We start from the raw sequence: 16,613 nt of genomic DNA on the forward strand, positions 1-16,613 counted from the left end.
AGCCAGAAAACCATTAGTAATGCCTTAGTACTCCTGCTGCACATCACCTTTACAAATAATTCAAGTGTTTGAGTTCATTCCAAGGAATGGTGTCCTGTGTCCTTGGAAATGAAACCAAATCCTATCACTCTACTGTTTTCTGATTGAAGCTGGACAGACACTTGGTTTATGATTTGGAGGCAGCCAGTAAAGAAACAACATGCATTACACATCCACTCCTCACTTCTGAGACTACTGCTCTGAAAACTGCACATGAATATTCTCTGTTGTTCACTTAACAAATGTCAGTGATGCACAGGGAAGGCAGCTCCTGATAAACAATCTTTCATGAAAGACCTCTTGGAGAAGCTCTTACCAGTAGAGGAGAGTGGCCTCCTGTGTATTTGTTTCTGGTGTGAGTTTCTACAAGTTGATGTGTACACAGGTCCTTATCAGCATCACTGCACCTCAGCTCCAAGCTCTCTTGGTGGAGAGGTTATATATATAATATCAGCAGTGCTGAGGAACTGAGGAACTGTGTGGTGGTCTCTGCTGTGCTGTTGGAGTTTTGCAATGATGTTGCAGTCTCTCTGTCAAAGCCACTGCCAGTCAGAAGACCAGGTTTTTTTGATCTTAAAGTGGTAGGGCTGAAGTCCATACCAAGCTTCAGGTACACCAACAATTTCTTGCAAGCAGAATGAGCAAACCTCTTTTTTTAAAACCTAGCCATAATTTAAAAAAAAAAAAACAAACCCAGATACAGATCTCCACACCACAGCAGGTGCCTGGTGAATGCTAAAAAAAAGACCAAAGGCACTGGACAGAGATGTCCTTGTAATCTTTTAATTACTTTTCCTCTCACCATACCTGCAGTCATTAGGCACAGGCATGTGCTGTGGGACATCCCACCAGCTTTACCCACCTGCAGCAGCCAGCTCTTTGGTTTTCTTCTTCTTTGCTTTGAACTTAGAAATCCTGTAGTTTATCTTTTATTGTTCACCAGAGGGAGATAACTAGAATAAACCCCTTTGTTCCAACAATGATAAAAGCATGAGAGGGAGAGATAGCATCATCCTTTTTCCTTCAGATCAACAAAAGCTGGTCTGAGAGAACACCATGTGCATGAATTTGGGGATTAAGGGGGTGTGCTGAGCCAGTCTGGGAGCACTGTAGGGAGCAAATGTGATGCCAGAATAGTTTGCTTCATCCTCCTGTAACCCAGAAGCAAAAGATGTGCAGGAGGACATTGCTGCATGCAATAATTCATATACAGCTCTATCCAGAACATCTGCTTCTCATTGGGAAGGGAAGCAGCAAAAGACTGATCATGGGTAGCCAAAAGATGCAAGCTGCATACCAGAATCTCCTGCAAGCTTTGGGAGCAGCCCTCCCAGGTTCCCAGCACTTTTTTTTTTTTCAGGATGAGCTTACACTGGGCAAGCTGGTGACAGCAGCTGTAGCAGCCCATTCCAGTTTGCTTTTTGCCACCACAGAGAATTCAAATAAAAATTTGGATTAATGATTATAATAAATATTATTTATTGTATATAGTTTATAAAATATAGATTTTTTACAAATTTCTATATTTACTTATAATACAATGTATAATCATATCAATATTAATCAATGTTTTATTTTACTAATTTGTGTTTTGATTTTTATAATTTATATAAAATATATAAAAAAATAACCCCACCAGAACCTTCTTCTCCATGGGAGATCTATCATGAGACAATACAAGGTGAGAGTCAAAGGATGACCAGTCTGACTCTTGACAGCACTCTGAGCACAAAAATTACAATTTTTGCTAAATATAGCTTTTTAATTAGGAGATATTTAACACACAGAAATCAGTTAGCACAGAGCCCTTGGTGGTCTAGGTCATTAGAGTGAATTTCTTTCTCAAGTAAGGCATTTTATCTCTACTCAAAAAAATGAAATGATCACATTAGCCAATGTCAAGGTCTATTTACACTTTAATTTTTCTACTTGAAGACATTCTTATAAAGGTTTTTCCTCATCACTGCTCTGGAGCTGAGGTGGCTGGGACCCCAGAAAGGGTCAGCGTTCACATCCTTTTAGTCAAGGAAACATTTGACATGAAGTCTCTCCCATCTTAGCTTGGGACCCTTATTGCCTGAGCATTGTTACCACCAGCACTGACAATTTTGTGAACCTAGGCTGTAATTTCCTGTGCTTTCCAGTGGTCCTAATACAAGCCCCCAGATAAAACATTTCCATTGCTATAGAATAAAATAAATGCAAAACCCAGAAAATACTCATTTTGTATCAGTACTCCATATCTGATTTTTATCATGATCTTACTCTGCAGTGGTTTTCTACAGATAATGCTGTGCATTGAATAGGCTGGCAATATTCTTGAAAAGCTAAAGGCAGGGGAAGAAAAAATATGAGGTTCAACTTATTAACCCTAGGATCCTCCAGATAACACTGTAAACAGGCATTTTCATAAAGCCTTCCAGTGCTCACTACTCAGTGCTAATTAAAACTTTGTATAAATTTGCATATCTTGTCACAGGAAAACCATGGGAAAATGCTTTGCTGACATGCATGTGGCCTTTGAATTTTGCATATTTTTGCTTTCTTTGTTTTGAAGAAGAATTTTGCAGGGGAAATTAATGCTGTCCTATTAAGAGACCTCTTCTGTGTGTGTGTGAGTATTATAGGCTTAGCAGTACCTCCACCTGGGGTACAGAATTCACACAGAGAGCTGAGCTAAAACAGGCACAGAGAGGTGTTCAGCCCCCTCAGAAGAGCCCTGCAATACAACTGCAAGCATGAGGAATAACAATCACAGGGATGATAACAGGGTATCAGAGATAGGACTATGTTAAACAAGCCATCCTAAATTAGCTGTAAACCTTTCTTTCTTTTAATTTCCTATGTACCAAGTACCTGGCTGGGCAAATATTTCTGTCTGCCTCTGATAAGAGAGAGAAGCAAGTGCCTGCTCTGCTGAGAGCTGTACAGGCAGATTTGTTCAGGGGAACATTTCTCCCCTCTCAAGGCCACTTTTACAAAGTGGCCCCAAAGAGGCTTTTTTCCTGAAAGCCAGGATGTCTTTTCAACTCAGGGCAGTGCCAAGGCACAATGGTTGACATTTGACGTTTCTCTCCCTTGTCAGTCAGGGTTGCCTCTGACTGAGGGATGCTGACGGGCTCTGCCACAGAAATTTGCAAGTGGTGAGGTAATGTCCTCCTTAAAGTATCCACGGACCCCTTGAGAACATCCTGACCTTAGTTTGCTTGGCCTGTTTTCTTCAGAGAGGTGGCTGGAGAACATGAAGGAAAGGTTTGACATATGGCACCCACACTGACACCGAGCAGAATCACAGGAATGCATCAAGTGTCAGTCACACTGTATCAACTCACCTACAGCTCTGCAGAGAATACAACTTGGAAAAAAAGGTTCTTAAAATGTTACCTGAAGTACCGCATAGTAAATCAATTATCAACCAATAATGCACTCATAGAGTTCTGTGCTGACCTTAGGTGAAAGATGGCTCCAGGGAGTTATTGGATTTAGAGATTTTACATGTAGATTATAAATGTTTGATTCTCACTGCCTGGGATTTTGTCTAGTTGCACACATATGGCAAAAAGGGTGGAAAGTTTTGCTAAATGGTACTGGTATGGAGAGTTGTAGATGACTACATGGGTGGGGAATCAGAGCCTCTCCTGAGAAGACAGTGGTGAAAGACCAGGCTCTGAATCTTAACTTGGGCAGTGAGAAATAAGAAGAACTTTGTAGCAATTTACAGCACTTACTGTAGTGGCTTCAGTATGTGCCACTTCAGTAATTTTTGTTACCATGTCCCAACAGATCATGCAAAAAGCCAGACTGTGACTTGGCAGTCACAACATTAGTCTGCTGCCCATTTAAACAGACTGTTGAAAGAGAATTTTTTTAACAGCTGAAATCCTTGAACCTGGCAAACAGAATGTTTTGCAAGGAGATTGGTTTATTTCACTTGACAGTTTTATTAAACTTTAATCATTTTCTTAATGCATGCATTGTCTTATACCTGCTGTTCTTATGGCCTAAATCAGAAGCTTTTAAACAGATTAATACTTATTTTTCCAGTTCTCAAACACAGTGCAGTTCTGCTGTCTTTCATTATTAACTGTAAACCAGAGACAGAAATTGATGAGATAGAATGAGGCAATAATGCAAAATTAAAGTGCTGTCAACACTAGATTTGTCAGAAATGTAATGAGCTTTGCAATAAAGCATGCTAATTATAGGTAATATTTCACAATGCCATTCATCACTCAACAAAATTATATAATTTTAGGAGACAACTGCAAGTGTTCTGAAATGATGGAGGTACTTAGGGATGAGATTGATGCATGCTGTGAGCAGGTGCTGTTGCCACGATGCTCTGTGCAATTAAAGGCCATGTGCATTGTACCACGTTAAAATTGTCTCTCACCCATTGTTTGTTTTACAGAAAGCTTAAATAAGAGTAACAGAACACCCAAATCAGATCAGACTGTCTCCTGCTGACCTGTCTGGCTGCTGTGGACCAGAAGCTTGTTAGCAGCCAGGCCTCCAGGGGACAGATTTTATGGAAAACACTGTGAAATAGTTCTGGCATAGGGACCATAGTGAGACACTTGAACTGCTCTGTCACTGCCCCAGGTAGCTGTCACTATCCCTCCAGTAGCTGTCACTGTCCCTCCAGTAGCTGTCACTACCACTACAGTTGTTTTCTACGAAGGTGAAATACCTGAAGAGTTTACTGAAGGACTGAAAGGCAGATTTTCCAGCTGGGTCAGATCTTTCCTTTATTCAATCCTCTTTTCTCAACAATAAATCTACTTGTTTCCTTAGGTTACATTCACTTCACATGTGTAGAAGAGAAAATAAGGTCAGTCAGATCTGCTAGGTGTCATCCTCCACTTTTTCTTTAACTTAAGATAGTTGCTAATCCTGTAAAAACAAGAAAGGAATGAAGATTTATCACTACAATGACTCACATCTGGTGGATGTGCATGAGTAATATCAGGCCCGATGTCTTGCCTGATGAGGAGTCTGCTTGGAAATAGATCCTTTGTGTCCACAAAGAGCTGTACAGAAATGACAAACTAACTAATGAAGCAGCTGACTTCTGTGTGGACACAGGCATTTAGATGTCCAAAGGCAGGAAAGCATTTTAATTGCACATACACCTTTATGCTCCATGTTGGTTTTGGCTGGCATCACATTAAAAATCAAAAATAAAAAAAATTGGCTGGCCTTCATGTTAGCAAGGTCTGAAAAGATTACATCAGAGCTAATCAGAAAGGCAGTTTTAGAGCTGGAAGCTGGGATGTGTCAGTCCCAATCCTGAAAATCCTTATTGAGCCTGGTAGGCTGACTCAGGAAACTGCTTCCTCCTAAAATCAGAGCTCTTGTATTCTGAAAGAGTACCAAAGATACTGAAAAAATCTGATCACATATTACCTGGAGCTGGCTCAGTATATCTGTAAGATTCAAGACATTAGTATTTCTGAAACTTGAGAATGAAATATGCAACTTTATATCCAACTAAGATGTTAATTGGTCCTCAAATCCACAGTATTGAGTGTTCCTCAAATATGCAGCCATTTATTGTTTTTAACCACAGTTTGTCACAGAGCTATGTGATACCAAGACATCAGGACATCAAGAATATAGGCCTGAAACTATGGACTGTCATGTGAGACTAGGGCAGACCTTCTGGCTAATCTAATATGGACAGGGGGAAGAAAAAGCAAACCCACAGTTAGTTTTGACCATTAGCAATGGCTCAGCCTTATAGTGCACAGAGCACTGGGCTTGGCATTGATACTGAGATACTCAGCACAGAGTGGGCCAGGGTAATCCAGGGACTCCTAAGCCTGGGGCATTTCCTGGTATCCTTGCAAATGTTAGCCAAGACATATATAGGATTGTTTTGCTTTCTGATGCATTCCAAATCACTTTTGGATAGAGAGTTGTAAAAGTGGTTTTCATTCCTTATGAGGTGCTCTGGAAGATGCTGTCAAGGTTGTGAAAAAGTCTCACTAGCTCTTTAATAAGACCTAACCCAGTAAATGCTGGAATGGATGGAAAACCTTTGCCTCCAGTCATGGTTAGATGAAGACACAAATCTTCCAGGATTCATTACAAAACCTAAAATGATGCAGCCCGGTTCAGCACTCAGTAGCCTGAAAGTTGACTCTGATCAATAGCTGGGGAGTTTTTAGACCATGGTTTCCCTTTGGAAAGTCACAGTCTGAGGACATGATCTCCTCTTTGGTCTTTCTCTTATTTCACAGGGATGAGATCCAAGTACAACACAAACACCTTCAGTCCAGTACTTGCATCACCCCATGCTTCTCCGGACCAAGAGGGGAACCTCCCTCCAGCCTCCCCATTCTCTGGTAACTTCCTATCAGACCCCAGTTATTCAGGGATTTACATCATTTGTCTCCCCCTGGTTTTACTGACTGGGTAAATAACTCCTGATTACAGCAGTTACAGTTTGCCCTGTGGTTATGTTTGGCAACAAGCTGCTCACCCTTCTTGAACTGCCCTGTTAATTAGGAGGTCTGTGTTTCCCTCTGTATCAAAAGCAACTCAGCTCCTTGCCACTGAAATTCCTTCTCCTAGGGGGAGAGAAGAGGGATTGTTTGCTTGGTTACACTTCAAGTCTTCTGTATGCTTTTAATAAAATCTGTAATTAATACTTTGAGAGGATTTTTTTTTCCCTGTGGCTGGGCACATCTTGGGCACAATTTTTTAATGGCACGAAACAAAAGTAAGGAATATTTAATTGAGCACACAGCATGACTCTGACATTTCTTGTAATGATGCAATAGGCTTTGATGGCTAAATGTGAATATCTGAAATTACTCAGCATTGCATTTGTAACAAGCAGCCTGACTTCATTAACTAATCAAGCATTAGAGGGAAAAATCTTTGGTAGTGTTAAAATCCAGGGACACCAGACCCTTCTAAAAACACAGGGCAAGCCATTAGTGCCCTTTTCTTAGGTTCTACCAGGAAGCAGCAATAGCCTTTGCTCTGTAAAAATGTATAAACAGCATGAAAAGCTTAAAGTGACTCCAGATGAAACCAGAGACAAACCTAGACATGTCAATTTAAGCAGAAATGAGCCCAAAACATCCACACATGGGAAACTGATAACAGTATTCTTTCTGAATACTGAGTATATATTACTTATTGCTATCAGATAACACAGGCTGAATGTTTGGTTTTAGACTTTGAAAAAATAGACATTAATATGCTTCTAGACATAAAATAAGAGATTGTGTTCATCTCATATAGCTTGCTGAGATAGTCTCCTTCCATAGCCAAAGGAGGGAGGAAGGCAACTCCTGAGGTTTGCTCACCTTTTTTTTTTTTTTTATGAGATGTTGCCAGGGGTAAGCTGTTCAACCAGATGACCCACAGATCTGCTGGGAAGGCTACCATTATATGTGTATTAATGCCTTCTTATTCTAACCTATTTCAATATTCTTGTAAAAGATTTACATATTTTAAAGCCTGAACCTGAATTTCTGAAAGAAATCATATTTATGTGACCCCTGAATGAAAAATATATATTTGGCTCTGAAAAAACATTTTCCCTACTATGAAGTGCCCTGTTCAATATTAAAAATCCTTTACCTGTTTGTACTACAGCATATATTTCCATATAGTTTGATTTTAAGGCATTCAACTGTTTTCAAGTTCTGAGATTCCCTTGTAAACCAGAAAACTACACAGACAGGTCCAAAGGAGGGCAACCAGGCTGGTGAAGGGACTCGAGCACAGATCCTATGAGGAGAGGCTGAGGGAGCTGGGGGTGTTGAGGCTGGAGAAGAGGAGGCTCAGGGGAGACCTCATCACTCTCTACAACTCCCTGAAAGGAGGGGGTAGCCAGGGGGGGTTGGTCTCTTTTCCCAGGCAACTCTCAGCAAGACAAGAGGGCACAGTCTTAAGTTGTGCCAGGGGAGGTTTAGGTTGGACATTAGAAAGAATTTCTTTACTGGGAGGGTGATCAAGCATTGGAATGGGCTGCCCTGGGAAGTGGTGGATTCTCCGTCCCTGGAGATATTTAAAAAGAGACTGGATGTGGCACTCAGTGCCATGGGCTGGGAACTGCAGCGGGAGTGGATCAAGGGTTGGACTTGATGATCTCTGAGGTCCAGATGATCTCAAGAGCTCCCTTCCTGATTGTTTTGTGACTGTGCATCATGATCCTTAAAAATCCTGGTATTCCTAAAAGCTTACTGTAAGTGCAGTTGCCTGCAACTGCAAACTGATGGGCTTTTTGCTCTGTATTTGTAAAAAGTTACCAGAGCAGTAAATTAAAACTAGTAATTTTTTTTTCCCCCACTAAATTGTATTACTTCAGTGGAAAATCCTATGAATGTTTCTATATCTATCTCATTTTGGAATACTTTCATTTTAGAAAACTTTGAAACTCCTTCAAATTTGACTTCATGCATTTTTATTTATTAACAAAAGTGTTATGGTAGTACTATGGAATATATGCTGTATGTATAATAGATTTAATTCTTAAAACCAGTAAAATCAGGTAATATATTTTACTGATTGAAACAGCTTATATTTTTCCAAGATTAATACCTCAGTTTGTTTAATTGCAGTGCACATGGACTATAGAGAAGGTATTCTCCAATCACAAGATTGTAATTTACTCTCATGATCACAGAGTAAAACTAAAAGAACAAGACTATTTCCATATGTATATCTATAATATATGCAACTGCAGTATGTTTGTTTGTGGTAGTGCACATTATATACTAAAATAGGTATGTTATGAAATAAATCAACATTAAAAAAACCCAGAATTACATTCTCAAATTTTTAAAAAAGAGGTTAGCATATTCATTTTTATGTGCAAATCCCATTTTATGGGAAAAAAAGCGTGTCTTCAGGCAAAGAAAGCATTTCAGAAAGTCATAATTTCCAGCAAATGAGAAATTCTATTTCAACTCTCTCAATTTCTCCAGATTAGAGGTGCTTTACTAATATGTTTCAGAAGCAGCAGCTGAGAAAGAGCATCATATAAAGGAAGACCTGATTCCCTGGATGCTCTGCTTATATAAATCAGTGCAGAATGTCTCCCAGAGCCACTTTCTTCTGGATTGCCAATAAATAGGAGAGAAGAATCAGGTGTAGAGGTGAGCAGCTGGTTATTTACATACTAATTAACCTTTCTAACACTTCAGTATATTCCTGCTTCACAGGAACACAGCAGAGAAGCATTTCTGGGTATTTCCACCCAGGTGTGGAAGAAGTCTCAGTTTCTGTGAAAGCAGACTCTTTGCACACATTAAAGATGCTCATTCAGAACTGGGTCCAGATTTTTCTCTGGTGAAATAGAGTATTCTGGATTGCCAAATAACTGCACTGGCACTATGTGCTGGGGAGGGACCCAAAAAAGGGGAGCAGCCATATGGTGACCCTGCCTGCTGGGACTAATCTGCTGTGACAGACACTGGATCATCTGCAGGCAGGAACATAATTACCATGTTACAAAAGGGATGCAGACATTAAATAGACAACAAGGGGACATTAATTACAGGAGAATGGGAAAGCAGTGACATTTATGTCCTGTTTTGATATATCTGGCTCCAAAGGCTTCCTTATTTGCCCTAAAACAGTGGGATCTCACATCTTTGTCACGCTGCTGCTGACATCAATACAACGAACAGGTATAAAACTGTCAGCAGTACACAGCAATATGCTGGAAAAGGACCACCAGAAAAATTTTTAGTGGTCTTAAAGGATATCAAGAATTGCTGAATGAAAAAGGAGGTGTGAAACCCTAAAATGTTGGTAAAACAAGGTAAACACTCTCTAGTCTTTTGGCACTAAAAAAATATAAATAATAAAAGATGAAAGTCTGAATACATACACAAGACCTTAGAAGGAAATTTAATTTCATGTATTGAAACAGGGTTGTGTAAGTAGTGTCTCTGATAGTATATTCTATTTTGAGAAATTTATTTCTCACTATCTTATCAGTACTACAGGGGCAATCTGTAAACCTGAGTTAAACAGAATTAATTTTTTTTTTTTTCTGGCCAAGAGCTGGATAGTTACAGGCCTGGGGTGTTTTACAGATAAAGACTCTACTAAATTGGCTCTCGTTCCTTCATCACTCAGATGTCTCTTTTCAGAATGGTATCAGAGGCAAAGGTTTCTCTGCTTCAGAGACAGACTGTGGGTGCTTGTGTTACTACCTGGGAATAGGAATGGTTGGATGGAAAGCAGTGAGTGATGAAAACATAGGGAAGGCAGCACCTGGAAGACAGAGGAACAGGACACCCACCTCTTCACTTCCCAGTCTGAAAAGGAAGGAAAGAGTTTGCTGTGTTTTCTGGGAACAAACAAACAAACAATCTGCTTTCAGTGGAGGAATTAAGTAAATATAAACATGCAGGTGAAAGCTTATGGGATCATTTAGTTACTGATGCTATACCTCAAATATACTTCTATAGGAACTAATTTTCAGATAAGTGTTGTTTTGGTCTTAGAGGTCAAAAATTCTGTTAGATCATCTCATTGGGGTCTCTATTTTTCCTGTTACTCCAGTGTACAGTCTAGTAGCATGGAGAGCTTTTAGACCATATCTCTTCAGTAAAGGCATATGCTGACAGCACTGAAAGACACCTTTTTTTCCACTGAGGGTTTGCTGTAATGGGTAATTAATCTCATTGTTACAAACATTTACTTTATGTCTAATTGGAATCTAAATGATTTCAGGTACCTGTCATTGAATCTTATTATCTCAGTGTCTGCTACAATAAATGGGCTTTTCAGGCTTGAAATCTTTTCTCATGGGAGACCTAATTCAAGCTTGCAATTTTTCGGTCTTCTGATTAGTAAGATATTGAGATATTTAAATCTCTTTCAATAAAGTGTTTTTTTTTAAAAATCCCTCCATCTTTTTATTTATTTAATCTTTTCTGCATCCTTTGCTACATTTACAGTATCTTTTTTTATATGCAGACATTGGCTTTCCCTATGAAAATCATCATTCCTGTGTTTCATGTTATATATCTCATGAGCTCTTAATCTCCACCACACTGACTTTGGAAATTAGAACACTATGATCTCAAAGCTCCTCAGCTTTCCAAGATGCAGTAAAAATTTATGTTAGCAAGCCAAAGAGCATAGATGAGTCACAACAGAGCTTTATAAATTAAAAACAACAAAACAAAAAACCAAACACAACATAAAAGATGTGTGCTGAGTTTTCCCATCTTCTGTTTTCCCCTTCTAATTACCCATCTCCATCGTTTATATAAAAATTTGCTCTCTCTTTAGTAATTGGATTATCCTATTGTTTGGATTTCCTTTATTCACAGTAGGCTTTTAATATCTCTCCCTCCCACAAGGTCATTTTTTCCAGCTATGCCTTGCATTTTCATGAGAGGTATAGACTTGCAATTACAGGTGCTCTATAAATCATCATCACTGTGAATCACAGCCATAAATAAACAAGGCTGATGAAAGAGTTTTACTGCTATCAGTTATAACATAAAACAGGTTACACAGACAAGCTGTGACCTGTGAGATCAGATTGGTATCTAGAGTTTTAATCTCTGTTCTTGGCTGTGGTGGAGAAAAATGGCTCTCATTTATCACCAGCAAAGCATGCAGTAAGCAGTAAGAAGGTGTGAGCTCAGCTGCATTACACAGTAGCTGCTGTGTAGGAACATAAGCAGTGCTGTTACTACACCTCTACTACAAACATCTGTTAGCAAGGCTCTGTAATTAGGAACACAGGTTCATTACAGACAACTTGAAACAGCAGAATTCAGATCACTGCAATGGGAAGGTGTAATTGCAAGGAGCAAGCCACACAAAGTAATTTATACAGATAAATGAGGGCCAGCCAAAACCACATGGTGGCCCAATGACATGGTATTTTCAATTAAAACACATAAACCAAGGGGCAAAAAGGCAGGGGAGCTCTCTGAGTAATGGAAGTGTTTGACTACTTCTGTTTCTTCATTGAATACACTTTCCTGGCCATAGGGCTAATAATCCTGGCATGCAGTTTGTGATGTGCTGGCTGAATATATTTGTATTTTTCTTTAGTTTGAGACTGGAAAGACTGCAATGCTCGAGGTCTGATGAGGACAGTACAGCCTAATTGCTTCCCAGTTTATTGAAATCCACATGGATGGCCTGATCCTTAAGGACCTCATCTAACAGTTTTTATGAATCTTATCATTGACTTCTAGAGGAAATAGGGGAAGGAGTGCCAGGGACATGAAACTGCTGGAACTCCTCTGTCCAAGAACTTTTCTCTCCTTTCACCCATGCATGCTGACATGAAGTCATGTTCTTAATATGTAAGGCATACAGTGCAGAGAACAATCTCTCTTCTAGTTAAGGTAAAACCATTGCAGACACCAGCTATGCCAAATTTTACAGAGCTGCCTGAAAAACAATGGGTTTTAAATTTTCGATTTAATTTTAAATAAATGTTCACAATATTAAAAAATTACATTAGTGAAAGATAAGATCTGAACGTTTTGGTGTTTGATTTCTTTCTATTACGAGCCAGAAAGGAAATCCCATATCAAATTGCTGTTCTGTTAGGAAAAGTATTAAAATAACTTCAGGCTTTATAGTGACCAGTTCTGCTCAGATCCCTTAGTTTAGCTGTTACAATGTTTTAAAAAATCCCAAAGAAATCACCACCCTGCCAACATCCAATCTATAGCATTTATGCCAGCACTTCAGACGTCTGCTGAGCTGAGGCTTTCATGGATAGCCTTTGCCTTCACAACTCCATAAATGTTGATCATTGCACCTACTTTTTGAAGCAAAGCTAAAAAAATGTTTTGCAACACTACTGCTGCTATAAAATTTGCCTACATTTTTGTTACAGGCAGTTGATCTCCAGCTAGTCATGCATACAAAATTCATCTGCTTTATATATGCATCCTATTTGAAGTACTAACATGAAAAAGTAGAACTGATCACAACAAATAATAATAGCTGTCTTTTCATGTCCAGATGCTGCACTTTGAGAACTTGGCTGTGATTTGTAGCCTGAGAAACAGAGCCCAAGAGTCAGCTCCCACAGGATCATCAAGTCAAAACATCAATTTTTAAAAAAAATTTTCAACTGTCAGCTTCCAAGAAGAAATGAACAGCAATGATCAAAAACATCTAACAGATGCTGTGAATATAAGGACCATAAATTAGGGGACAGAATAAGTAAAGATCTACTACACAACATGGGCATTTTAGCATGCACTTCAGCAATATCTGGCAGAAGGACCCAGCACTGGAGCTAGACGGTTATTAGAGTGATTTGAACTATCCAGTAATGTCTGTTTCTGAATTATGCAGAACCATTTCAAGGTTCTGTCAAAGTTATGGGTGTTTTCCTGTTTTGTTCTAAAATGAAAAGCAGAGCTGAGATATCAATGTTCTGTGAAGGACATTAGTTCAAAACATGCACGGTGCTCAAGTATGCTATCAGCTGCTTTCCAGTACAGAGCATCTTGTAAGGGAACAAAATAAGGACAGGAGAAATGTTTGATATTTGCCATTCACATGAAGTATAAACAGGCATACTTTATATTCTGTGATTGTTTTGATTCTGAGAAACCCCATTTTCTTGTTCTTCTGGGTGAAATTGTGGTAACTGCAATGGTGCTGGGCAACCCAGAGTCACAAAGCCAGGAGGAGCAGCCCCAGACTGCTGTGGAGAAGCATCCCCAAAGCTGGAAGTGTTTGGAGCCAGATTTGTCACACACATGTCATACCGTGTGATTCAGAAACACTTTTCTGCTTCAGGCTGCTCTGCTGATACCCTGTAGTGCAAAGCACTGGAACTAGGGTACCCTATGATCCCAGTAAGAATGGCTCTCAGACTCTATAAACTATTGCTTAAAATACAATTTTCTGGAGACAGCACAAGAAAAAGAAAGCATACAGATAATCTCATGTTGCCTCAGGTGCTGGAAGCCCTGAGCAGTGTCAGACTGACCCCTGCTCTGGGTGCATGGTACAGATCCCACCTGGAGAAAGGTTCACTGGTATTTTGGTTTCAGGATCTCTCACAAGAAACAAGACCTAAAAAAAAATTGCATGCATTTTTTTTACTGTCAAACAGCCACATGGTCACATGAGAACTTGCTGCTCCACTTTAAGATAAAGACAAGGCCACACAGATGGTGCAATTGAGCATAGAGAAGTGGGAGCTGCCTGTGTGCTCCTCTGTTGTCACCACCCAGATGGGTTTGTGCTGTGCCCAAGGGACTTGTGCAGTCCAGGCCTGAAGGACAAGCTGTACAAGCAGCACAGAGCAGCACAGCACCAGGCTGCGCCTACTAAGGTTCACTGTGACATGGGTCACTAACTCTTTGATGCACAATAATCTCCTGGCTAGGATCATTACAACCCCAAAGATGGAAACCTTGCTCCTGCTCAAGGCTTTGGGCTCTGCTTCCATGCTGTGGGCATCAGCTGGTGCTCTGTGCCAGCTTGGGAGTTTCCATTGCTTCTTGAGGTGAGCTCTGATTAGTACCAAACATGAGAGATGGTGACAAAGGATTGTTCCTGGAGGGTCCCTTTAATATCTAGCACGAGGGTGATGGGATTTGCAGGCAGGTGGTGCTCCAAGGTCAGGGGACCTACAGAGATAATAAGGATGCAGAGAGCATCAGGCTTTTCCCATGTCACAAACAACACTGACACCTCACAGCTTCCACAGATCACTTCTGGTTTCTTCAGCAAGTGGAAGATGAGTGTGTGCACAATACAGGCAAGTCTCAGCCTTACCTTGAACAGCATTTGCCACAGACACAAATTGTGTGCTCTGACTCTGAAGAAATTCAACATCTGCTTTTGAGGGCTGCTCTGGAATCATCACAGCTCTTCTTAGACCAACCTCACATGGTTATCTCTGGGCTCTTCTGTAGGACTAAGGTCCTACATATATTGCCCTCCCTCATGCCCCTGGCTTCATGTATCTATGTAAGAATTATTCCCCATCCACTTTATATTTAATACATGTGCTATAGTGGCATGGAACACGTATAGCAAGAATCAGAAATTGTCTCTCAGTAACAAACATTGTCCCATATAACAAAATGGGCTGCAAGCAAAAGGAACATCTTTCACTGGGTGGTGATTTGGCTTGAAAAAAACAACCTTGCTAACTTTCCAGATAAATTTTAGCTCTCAGGTTTGATAATCTGCTATCATACATGTCATGAATGAGAGTTATTAACTTAGGTCTCTATTTAGTAAGAAAGCTTTAAGCCTTGGAGTGAGTGGATTTTGTAAAATCATTGTATTTTAAAATACACAAAATCTCATATTACATCAGATCCCTAATACACATAGGGTAAAATGTAATTTTGCACAATGTGAAATTGTATTTATGTGGTGGTTTAATTGTTGGGTTTTTTTATAACTCCAAGGGTTAGTGCATGAAACCCAGTGGAACTTGCTAAACAGAGAACAGTGGCAAAATTACAAGAACAAATTTAGTCACTAAGTGATTCTGAAAGGCAAATATTCAAGTATTTTCAGGAATACTGATAGATTACAAATTACAGTTCTGGAGATTCCATTCACAGAAGCATCACAGAGGGCAGACACAGGTTTTAAAATACATCAGGTTTGCATAAGCAACATTTTAAAGAAATAAGTCAATTGCAAGAAGTTACTTTCTCTTACATTTAAGAGAAATTTAAATCCCTTTAAATCCCAGATGAATATTATACATAGCCACAGCTGACAAGTGTACATGTAGCCTGATTTAAATTACAACAATTAGCACTTGATAATCTGTATAACCTGCACCATCTAGAAGGTTAATTTAAAAAAAAAAAAATCATGAACTGAAGCCTGTGCAGAGCTTGCTGTGTAAATGCTGGAATTTAACAGTGATCCTCAGAGAGGAAAACAGGAGCCTGTGACTGTTCCCCTGGCATGACAGAACTTCAGCTCATTTTAAAGGTGCCAAATCCAGAAATTTCAACAGGAGATAGGAAAGGCAGAGATGAGTCCTAACCAGACCTTTAATTCTATCTTCTCCAGAACTACATGGGAAGCACCCCCATCAAGTCAGGAACCTTTCTTAACTTCTCTGACTTCCTAGAAATCATGAGTAATTACTGCAAGAAGCCCTAAGGAGTTCACTCTGGAAGGCTTCATTTTCCTCTCAAGCACACACAGGAAAGCTCAGAAGTAAATTATTAATGGCCCAAAGCTTTATTTGATCTGCTGGCAAAGTGAGTAAGTAGTTGCTGGCAAAGCTCACTGGCCTCCATCAGGTACTAATCCATACTGGGCTGTTCCAAAGAGTTCCTGAGAAACTGGAGCTTAGATAACCTCATAAAAAGCTATTTTTTCAGTGACATTAATGTATTACATCACTACTGTGGATATCCATATGCCGCTCATATAAAAAAATACTAATAAATCATTGCTGGGTAGCTGAGGTTCTTCAGTTAATATGAGACTATGATGGGCATTTGGATGTAAAAGATATTCACTGACTGAGGCTGAATTTAGTAAATAACTTCCATCCATGTATTTGTGTAGGACTAACACATGATCTTTGTATGAATGTGAGTTAGACCTGTAACTATCAAGTT

At 39.6% G+C, this 16,613-nt stretch overlaps 1 long non-coding RNA gene across 2 annotated transcripts; it reads right to left on the reverse strand.

The window, feature by feature from the left end:
* Positions 1–3,960: 3,960 nt before the first annotated feature.
* Positions 3,961–6,611, reverse strand: LOC139793266 (uncharacterized). 2 transcript variants are annotated; one of them, XR_011724565.1, is made up of 2 exons: positions 6,524–6,611; positions 3,961–4,932 (listed from the first exon to the last, which is right to left on the reverse strand). It is a non-coding gene; the product is annotated as an uncharacterized lncRNA (long non-coding RNA). The 2 variants fall into 2 exon arrangements; XR_011724563.1 differs by having other exon boundaries at positions 6,485–6,611.
* Positions 6,612–16,613: the final 10,002 nt, after the last annotated feature.

The sequence above is a fragment of the Heliangelus exortis genome, chromosome 1 (genome assembly GCF_036169615.1).
Source record: "Heliangelus exortis chromosome 1, bHelExo1.hap1, whole genome shotgun sequence".
Taxonomy (NCBI): domain Eukaryota; kingdom Metazoa; phylum Chordata; class Aves; order Apodiformes; family Trochilidae; genus Heliangelus; species Heliangelus exortis.